The sequence below is a fragment of the Micropterus salmoides genome, unplaced genomic scaffold, assembly GCF_014851395.1.
Source record: "Micropterus salmoides isolate LMB-PRFRI ecotype aquatic unplaced genomic scaffold, ASM1485139v1 Ms_hic_scaffold_2, whole genome shotgun sequence".
Lineage (NCBI taxonomy): Eukaryota > Metazoa > Chordata > Actinopteri > Centrarchiformes > Centrarchidae > Micropterus > Micropterus salmoides.
In genome coordinates this window covers 55120596-55130282 of record NW_024041150.1, presented here as the reverse complement: position 1 = coordinate 55130282, position 9687 = coordinate 55120596, and the positions used below count along the sequence as shown (strand labels likewise).

Below are 9687 nucleotides of genomic sequence, written 5' to 3'. Positions count from 1 at the left end.
CAATAACAAAAATCTCATCAGATCATTTTTAGGTTTTTATTACTGATTGTTTTTGTTTTTATTTATCAGTGTGAGAAATGTTTGTCTGTTTTGTGCTCAGCTGTTTCTGTTTCAGTCTGACTTTGAACAACAATATTCAAGTCTTGATTTCATCTCATATCAGGAAGCCCACTGTGAGTTTTATAAAATGTCTTTTCCTGCATCAGTTGTGAAAATCTTTATTTTCTGCAGCCAGTTCAGAACACAGCAGCTGGATTTCAGCTTCATTTAACAGGAACGAGCATTTAACTCTAGTAACAGTCTCCTCTTTATTATATCTGATAACAATATAAACTGCAAGTAAAGAAATGTTCACCACTTTAGTCTACATTGTGTTTTGTGATTCCTTCATGTACTAACGGTGTCATAATGGAAAGTGAATATTCTTTACTGTTAGGAATGTGGTTTTTGTGCTCATGTCTTTCCTGTTTAAGTCTGTTTTTGGTTCTGTGTTTCTCTGTGTAGTCTTGTTTAGTTAGTTCTTAGTCCTGCACATTAGTTAATGTCTTTTGTGTTTACTCCTGGTCTTGTGTTCCCTGTTTAGTCTTGTGTGTTCCCTTGTTCATTTACTGGTTCTGTTTAGCTCTGCATCTCAGCCCTGTGTCGTACTTGTGTATTCTGGGTTAACTGTCTCTCTCTGCCGGCCTGGTTCTGTCATGATCCCGTCTGTGTGTCTTGTTTGGGAGTCTGGGTTTAGTTCCATGTCCTTAGTTCATGTTTTGGTGTTCATTCCTGGTCCTTGTTTGCATTATTGTGGTTTGGTCTCCTCTGTACTCGGTGTTCTAGTTCTGTGTTCTCGTTTAGGTTCTGGTTCTTTGTAACTTGTGTGTGTTTCTGTCTTCTTGGTTATTCACTCTGCCCCATGTCTGCTTGTCTAAGTGTTCTCTCTGTTTCCCCCTGCTGTCTCTCTGCCTGCCTGCTTGTCTCTCTGTCTCTGCCTCGTTAGTCCTGATCCCGCTCACCTGTGTTGCTCCCGCCCCGCTCGTTAGTCCCTGTGTATATTTATGCCTGCTTGTCTCTCCAGTCTTTGTCACGTCCTTGCGTCTAATGTTGAGTGTTCCTTTGTTTTCCTTGTTCTTGATTATTCCCTGTGTTTTTGGATCGCCTTGTGTTCTGGATTACCTTTGTTTGGACTTTGCCTCGAGCTCCTTGTAAGCCTGTTTCAGTTAGTCTTTTGAATTAATAAATGTTTTTGAACTGCAACCTCCTCGCCTTGCCATTGTCTGCATTTGGGTCCTCACCTCAGTCTGCACTGAGCTCCCCGACCCGTGACACTTTACTATGAATGTTCTGCCTCTACTAGTAGAACCACCTCCCTCCTCTTGTCCCCTTCTAGTAGTAAACCTTCCCTCTGGAGGACCTCTAACCTTCCAGTGTCATGTTACGTCAGGCAGGGAGCAGATAAAGCAAGGATTCAGACAGAGTGCGAATTATACAGTGACAATCGAGGGGTCAACTTTTTTTCCAGGTCGTAAAGGAAACAGCAGGCGCTTGCCTCAGTGAACTGAGCTCTTATCCTGCATTCAGACCAAACGCAAATTTAATCTTTGCAACGCTTTAACGCGAATAACCACAACTCACCATTACTACAGCTGTATGAAACCAAAGTAAACATTTTGCTGGGATTTAATTGCAATAAACGGATCAAACTGATTCAGAAATAACAACAATATGATGGAGATTTGTTAAACATATGAATTCATGCTTTGTCAGGTCTTCAGCAAGTCAGCAGGACAACAACTTCTAAAAGGTTTGTTTTCTGAATGGAGTTTGGATCGATCAGGGCTATGCTACGCTAACTTGTTCACAGTAAAGTACAACGATAGCTGGAATAAAGTTACAGACACATATTTTCTGAACTCACCAGGTAGTTCAACTTCCTCGCTTTCTTTTCTCCAAGTAAAGTTCAGTTTTTTATATAAATATGAAGTATTAGTCCAACAGAGCTCTGGGTGCCAACCGACGCTAACAACATTTACATTTATTCATTTATTTTAGCTTTTATCCAAAGCGACATACAATTGCTGTATATGTCAGAGGTCGCACACCTCTGGAGCAACGAGAAGTGTCTTGCTCAGGGACACAATGGTGGATGGGTCACAGTGGGGGATTGAACCAAAGGCAAGTGTCTTAGCCACTGCGCCATCACCCCTTCTAACAACAACAGTGAAACCGGATGTGCATGGAAGCTAGCTGCTGAGAAGCTCCAGTGAAGATAAATCAACGTTGTCATCCGCAAAACTAAAGTGAAAAGCTAATTTAATAAAAGCAGTTTACTCCGAGCTCCTCCCACGGGTAAACAGCGTAGTTGTCAGAGTGTAATCCAAACCGACCGCGGGTGTTTATTTGTCCAAAAGCTGCAGCGCTGCTCTCTGCTCTGTCCTCAACTTCTCCAAGTGTAGCAGCTCTCCGCCGGCCAGCGGCATTTCAATCCCCCGCTCTGCCCGGCCCTCTCCACACAACGCTCTGAAGCCATCGGTGATGTCAGGATGATCTCAACGCTGATAGGCTACAGCGACTTAGCGTCATCCGACTTTCTCGCTCGAGTTGAAAATGTTCAACTCACGCAAAGGCCTTCTCGTTACCGGCAGCACCCTCTTCACACCGCTCGTGGCGCTATGTGTCTTTGCATTGACTTTGTATGTAAACGCAGCGCCCACAACGCTCACTTTGCTTTTGGTCTGTAAGCACCTTTACAAAGTTACAATCTCCTTGTTTGTTTAACGTAATGTCTGCAGTCTGTAGATGAGGATGAATCAAGTTCACCAGTTCATGGGTGCCACAAACAGGAGTCACCAAGTATTGTAGAAAGTCAGACCCACACAATGCTGAACCAGAACCAAAGACACTATCATAAAATACAGTCTGCATTATCATCTCTAATTCATAATTCTTATCATTTCAAGTTTTAACTTTCAACTTACTCTTTTCTTAGCAAACATCTCATTTCCTCTAGCTCATGTTAACTGTGAATGAAATGTAATCTGCGTTCAATAAAGTAGTAGTCATACATGTGAAACAACAAACCTGGATTTGAACATTTTTCAGTTACCTAGCCAGGTAAAACTCCCAAATTCCAGAGTGAAAACAAATGGCGTGCTTATTGTAAAACACAGGCGAGCCAACACTAGACAAAAAGGAATACACACACTTAAATACCCAAGAGAGGTGGAGGAAACGAGACACAGGTGGAAACAAAAATCAACTCAAGGACAGGAAGTGAACTGACAAAGACCCACGAGGAAGGATTTAACAAAAGAAAACAGGAAATCACCAAACTCACAACCAAAACCAGGACATCCAGGGGTTAAAGTAGTTTTCATCAGAATTTGATAAACGCCTGTTTGTCTCATGTCCACATTCTCACCAAAACACTTCCTATTCAGCTCAGTCAGGAGAGACTTAAATGAAAAAGAGGCTTAAAGAGGAATTAAAAGGAAAAGGAACAGGAGAGTTTAAGAAATGTGAGAGGGATGTATGGCCTACCTGGTGGAGGGGCTGTGACCACAGAGGCCAGAACCAGAATGGATGTGAAGGGCTCAGTGGGATCACTGAAGACTGCTTGATCCACCAGCTGCTGGAGCGAGAGAGGGAGGGAGGCCTGGAGCTGGAGTGATGCTGCAGTCTTTTATCTGGTCGGGGTCCTCCAGGAGAGAAAAGACAGTTTGAAAGTCTGACAGCAACAATATGATTGGCTCACAGAGGTTGTGGCAAATTCTGATTGGTTTAACTGAAAGAATGAACGCCCTCAATCTAATGACGGAGTTGGAAGCAGAAAAAAGGAAGAGAGGGGGCGGGGGAGAAATAGATCAGCATGAACGATGTCTTCCTGATTCAACTTCTGCTGAGTTTCCTTAATCTTAAAAAAAATATCTGCAAAGATAAAATGAGGAACCAGCAGATCTCAGAGCAGTAAAATATCATCTTATCTGTGTTCTTCAGCAGCTGCTACAGTATCACCATATTGCACCATGGACATCAGGAGTCAGATTCTGGTGGGAGAGGAGTTTGACTCTTCACCTGTCTGTTCATGTGTGCTGTCAAACATCACCATGGATCCTGTCTGTTTTCTAATAAACACTATCTGAAGAAAACAAGTTGCATCATTGCAAACATTTATTTTAACTAACAATCTTCACACCTTCAGCTTCCTCTTCTTCTTCTTTTCGCTTGGTGAAACACGTCATTGTCACAAATAGACCTGAATGAACAAAGTGTGAACTCTGATGGCTGCATCTCATGTTGCTGATCAAGAATTTGGGGTCTCTGTCAGTCACTGTGGATGAGAGAAAACTACATTTCAAAATGTAAAAATTGTAAGAGTTTTTGGCTGTTTGGACATCGACAAGAAATTCTGAGGGACTGAAATCTAAAACAGACTAAAAGTCACTATGAGGAAGTGACATCATCCTAACCACAGGAAGTAGCTGCAGCGTCTCTCTACTAAAGCACTAGTTTAGAAACTCAGACAGTTCTGAGCACGAGAACAAGAGACAGAAGAAGGAGAGACTCAGAGAATCATGATGGTTGAGTTCAAATGGATTTCTTTATTTCTTCCAGCGGTGCTTCAGTTTACAGGTAAGAATACATATATCACATATATAAATGGAAGGCACATTGTAAAAAATAACTTGATCAATATTATTAAAGATTCTTTATTAGCTACATTTGATTTAACTAAGAAAACCAAATCTGTTGTTTCTAATGTGGTGAGTTTAGTGAACTCTTGGAAACTAAGGATAAAGAAATAATCGTCACTAACTATGAACATAACAGACATTTTCTCATTTCACTTTATTTTTCATCATTTTCTCAACAGCAGCAGCTGAAAAACTTCCCCTCTCCTTCACTGTCAGAGTTGGAGATGACGTCACTTTGCCTTGTGAAAATGTGATAGACGGTCAGCAAAACTGTGAATATACTACATGGCTCTTTGTTGGTTCAGGAAGTAGATCAGCAGTAGGGCTGGTTGATTTTGGGCAGATTGGTGAAAACACCAAATCTAAATCAGACAGACTGAGTGTTACAGAGAACTGTTCTCTGGTTATAAAGAAGGTCACAGTCGAGGATGTTGGTCGTTATTACTGCAAACAGTTCATATCAGGACAACATCAAGCTCCAGACTCTCTGTTTTATCTGTCTGTTATTACCAGTAAGTATTTCCATCATAATGTTTTCAGCTCAAACTGTCTTGTTAGAACAATATACTGAAACATTACAATAATTATGATCACAGTGATGAAGTTAACTTTACTCTTGTTGTCTTTCTCTCACAATATCTCCATCTTCACCAGTGACTGAACGTAAGGACGCTGATAAGGTGACGTTAAACTGCTCTGTGTTGAAATATGGACAGTTCTGTAGACACATAGTGAAGTGGCTGTATGAGGGTAAAGATGTGGACAAAGACATGAAGACATCACAGTCTGGCTGCTCCGCCGCTGTGTCTTTCCTGGATTCTCATTTTAGTTACAAATCAAAGTCTAACTTGAAGTGTGAAGTGACAGATGGTTCCTCTGGAAAAGTGCAGCTGTTCACCTTCAGCCCTCAGTCCTCAGGGGAGAAAACAGGTGAGAATATGCTGAGCTAAAACCACCAAAACATTTGTTTATCTGATGACTTTTCACAGTGATGAACTTTACTCTGGTTTTCTTTCTCTCACAATATCTCTGACAACAGAATCAACAACAACATCAACAACAACAACTGAAAACACAAAATCAGTTACAGCCACAACAACAACAACCAATGATGCTTCAACAAAACTACAAGGTAGTAACTCATCTTTCTCTGGAGTCTCTCTGTCTTCCTGTCAGCCTCTTTCATAATCCTCCTCATAATAAACATATTAATCTAACGTTTTATTTTAGTCTTTTATTTAGTTCTTGTTGATTTTTTTCTGTTCTACAGCTCGTGCAGATTGTTCTGCTCTGGACTACATAATGTTGGTTATGCGTGTGGCTGAACTCCTCCTAATTACTGTGATTACTGTTCTTCTCATCAGAGCTCGAGGTGAGAACATTCAGACCAACATTTGTTCACCCTGATTAACATAACCTGTAAGTTTAGAGCTGAAATATTTCTCTGTGATTTATTTACCTGGTAACCAGAGACTACCTGACAACAACACAGTGACCTACAGCAGCGTGAAAGCTTCCTCTTCTTCTGCTGGAGCCTCAGCTGATCCCAGCGACCTCTACGCCACCGTCAACAAACCAAACAAATAAGAGACCACAGTGTAGTTACAGCTCATATCATTACAGGTAATTTACACTGAGAACTGATAAATGTTTTATTATTTGAATTATTTTATGATAATATATGGGACATTTAGCTTGATGAACTTGCTGTCAGGCACTTTAATGTGCTAGTGCTGTGTTGTAGTTAAACATGTATTAGTTTTTACTGTTATTTCTGTATCTGCTGTTATTGTTTGATATGCAGTCATTTTAACACCTATATTTCTGTAGAGGTTTAACACCTCCAGAGCTCTTCACACCTTCAACAACTTCTTCTTCCTTTCATGTGGTGAAACGGGTCATTGACACAAATACAGTGTGAACTTTTTGTGACAATGCTAAATGGTAAGTAAAGGCTGTTAAATGCTTCCTTTCTTAGCTCCTTTAGCAAAGGCTACACTGGACAGTTCTTTATGAAAGGAAAGGAGATAATGCTTTCCCACAATTCCTTGCAACAGCAGCCTTTAGAGCGACTCACCATTAGTTTCACCACGATAGACACCCATAAATGTACAGGAGCATCTAAAAAAATTACAATATCTTAGAAAAGTTTATTTGAACTGAACCAGACTGAGAGATTAAAGGATCAGGAAACATTTGCAGGTGTTTTGAATTGATTCTCAGGTCAATTTTTATATATTTATTTATAACTTTAATTATAATTATGAATTTAAAAAACTGAGATGCACCTGTAGAAACAACAGAGCATCTATTTAACAAATGTATAAAAATATCAAAAGCACCCATCCCAGGAAACTCTATATTTATGTTTGAGTATAATTCACTCAACTTTCTCTACTTGTATATTGATTTTGTTATTATATTGTGTCAGCATTTGAATCCTTTTTGTTTTTTCAGCAGTATCTATGTTGTTGTTACTTCCTATGAGCAGCCTAACTGATGGTTAAATGTACCAAATGAAACATCCTTTCTTAGGAGGTGTGATTCTGTGTTGGACAGGAAACCTTTTGAAGTGAGCAGCATTGAGTTTGTCACTGTACTCATCTTCCGCGTGTTATAAATAAAGTTGGTTAAAAAGAAGCTGGTGTAAGTGCAGCCTGGTTCTCTGAGCACCGCGGTTGTCTTTTATGAATTCTCCTTCACATCTTTCCTTGACCTCATGACGTTTTCCATCAAAGTCAAGGAAAAGTGTTTAGGAAAGGACAGAGGATGGATTTTTTTTACCATTACAATGTTTGTATTTAATGTTTCATGGTTTTATGTTATGTTGTGAGGACAAACATGACCACAGTTTCCAGGTTCAGTTCGTCCACAGACACATTTTAAATCTCCAAACATGCTGAACAAAGAACAGCCTGAAGATTATTGAAATAATTATTGACTTTCTCCCGTTCTGTGTGTCTGTAATTATAATTGTCAGGACCAATTAGAGTTTGAGACCTTGGGAGTGAGGACGTTTTGTCTGGTCCTCACTTTGGGACAGACCTTTAAAAGAGTGTTTTAGGGTGAAGATTAAATAAGATTCAAGTTCAATGAAGGTTTGGGTCATTTAGTTGTGATGGTTAAGAGTTAGGGACAAAGCTATACTGTGAGAGACAGAGAGAGCTCTCTGCTGGCTGTTGACTCCAGAGCGCCATCGTGAGGTCAGTCTGTGTTTCTGTTTCTTTTGTTTTTAATTCAAAGAAATCTCAACATCTACTGAACAGACTGATATTTTTGCACATGAATTTAAATATTTCCAGTGGTGGAGTGTAATTAAGTACATTTACAAGTTCATACAAAGATGATCTAGTTAGTAATCCATTATGCTTCCTCATCTCTGTTGGGTCTGTGGTCATCTTTCCTTCAGGGAGGCGGAGACACACCATTTGTTTTTTCAAAACAACTGACTTCTCTAAATTAAAGAAGGTGGATAGTGCATCTACAGGTGCATCTCAGAAATTTGAATATCTTGCACAAGGTATTTTTATTTTCATAATTTAAGTCAAAAAGTGGAACTTTCTCGAGTCAATCACAAATTTTAAATTCCTTCTCTAACTTTTATTTTTAGACTATATTTAAGTAACATTTTCACAACATTTTACATATTTGTTAAATTTGTTCTTAATGTTTTTCTTTATTGAAACAATGAACAAAAAAATGAGGCAACTGTTTCATTTAACAAACCATTTATTTTTCTTAAGTGAAGAAATAATTTTCTCAATAAAACATTTTCCAGCAAGTTTGCATGACAATACAACAAGGTATAGTTCACCCTAAGACTCATTTTGTTATCAATTACTCACCCTTTTGTCAATAGAAGGATTGGTGAAGTTTTGTTAACATCCGTGTTCTTCTGCGAGTTTGAGACACGTTTTTTTTTCCACTCAACTGCAGTGAGCGGTATCTTAGCTTCAAACGTCCAAAAATACATCAATAATCAATAAAATGTCTCCATGCTGCTTGTCTGAGTGTCCTGTAGCTCACACATGCCAAGACGTTTGTAAAAATTAATAATTACAAACGTGTGTTCAGCTTAGTTTGCTCTGCTGCTCGTCCCATGCGTGCTCCTTCCAACGCCACACACTACTAGTAACACTACTAACTTTCCATCCTAAACATTTGAAATAATTTCACTAAGTTTAGGAAGTTTAGAAATTTTGTCTTTGAATCATACAAAAAGGAGAAGACTGCCAACTGAGGAGGAAAGAGGAAGCGTTCAATCACATCCCCAATACAACTCTATGGGAAAAGCCCGTAACGGCAAAGATGGCGGTTATCCCGCCCCTCCCGCTAAAAAGCCAATCATCTGCTTTAAACAGCCAAAACGGGAATCATATTTCAGCCAATCGTGTGGTTCCACTGACACATGCTTAGTAGAAGTATAACCGGTGGGGAAAAACTCTTTTTAAACATTATTTTGGGGCAAAGTCGTCAAACTTTTTCAGGGATTTTTATCAGATTTTACTGCTGATTCTATTCATGTAGTTTTTATGTCCCAGTGACCAGTGAAAGCTCAGTTCTGGCTCTCTCCCCATTCATTCAGATAGGAGCCTGGTTTTGTTAGTATGAAATTGCTGCCCAGAAGCGTTGCCAAGATGGCTGCCGAGTGGCATGACTTGCCTAAAAGGACTTTGGTACCGATAACAGCTGAGGTTTGCACTCGCTTGTACACGCACAAACAACCTGTAGTAAATCTGGCCTTATGGACCTTATGCACAACTCTAGTGATTCCTGAACTTTATTTCCTGTCTCTCAGTATTGGAAACACTGAATAATACAGAGAAGAGAGGACAGAGGAAAGAGAGAAGGGAGGATGGACGAGGAGAGTGGAAGAAAGAGAAGGGGAGAGGAGAGAAGAGGAGAAAGGAGAGGTAATCATTACCCCAAATTTCACTCTGGTTTTCATGTCAGGAATATGATTTAATTCACTGATATTTTAGATTTATTTCTTATGAGATATTGAGTT

At 39.6% G+C, this 9687-nt stretch overlaps 1 long non-coding RNA gene across 1 annotated transcript; it reads left to right on the top strand.

Annotated features, from left to right (window-relative positions):
* The first annotated feature begins 5745 nt into the window (after positions 1-5745).
* Positions 5746-6209, top strand: LOC119912776. Its single transcript, XR_005446230.1, has 3 exons — positions 5746-5811; positions 5950-6051; positions 6150-6209. It is a non-coding gene; the product is annotated as an uncharacterized LOC119912776 (long non-coding RNA).
* Positions 6210-9687: the final 3478 nt, after the last annotated feature.